This window comes from Terrapene carolina, unplaced genomic scaffold (assembly GCF_002925995.2).
Source record: "Terrapene carolina triunguis isolate 2854851 unplaced genomic scaffold, T_m_triunguis-2.0 Scaffold53, whole genome shotgun sequence".
NCBI classification, from domain to species: Eukaryota; Metazoa; Chordata; order Testudines; family Emydidae; genus Terrapene; species Terrapene triunguis.
In genome coordinates, this window is record NW_020664404.1 from 6,340,072 (window position 1) to 6,340,732 (window position 661).

Here is a 661-nt window from a genome sequence, read left to right on the forward strand (position 1 = left end):
TCAAAGGAGTAGCACGTCGTAACACAGTGTGGGTCAAAGCTTTTTAGAACTGAAGTCATTGAGAGTTGTGGACTTGATCCAAAGCCCATTGAAGTCAATGGGAATCTTTCCATTTATTTTAATGGGCATTGAAGCCCCGAAGCACCTTTAAGCACCGGCTCCTTGAAATGACTGTAACATCATTTCCCTACTGTTTAAAGGCCTTGATTTTCACTGTCTCTTCTTTTTAAAGCTCCAGCGATTCTGATTTTGAAGTGCAATCGGGTGGAGGGAGGGGGACAAGAACATCTAATGCATCTTGCGAGAGAGAATTATAAATATACCATGATGGTTTCAGCATGGGTACATTCGGAGAGCTCTAACTTTAGAGCCACTTCATGATATAAACTTTTTTTTTTTTTAAGGTTGGACCTGTTGACCCAACAGCAACAGAAGTTAAGGGAAAGGGGGAAAGAAAGCATTCATTGCAATGTTTTGTATCTCTGAATGGTCTCAGTTAAGGGAGTTCTGACATGAAGACTTTTCAACTTCCAATCACCTCTGCTGCTCAGTTATGGTCCAGTCCTTAGAGGCAGTGAGCACCCTAGATTCCTGCTGACGCAAATAGGGAGTTGACAACACATTGGGTCAGATCCATAGTTGGTGCAGATCAATGTAGTTC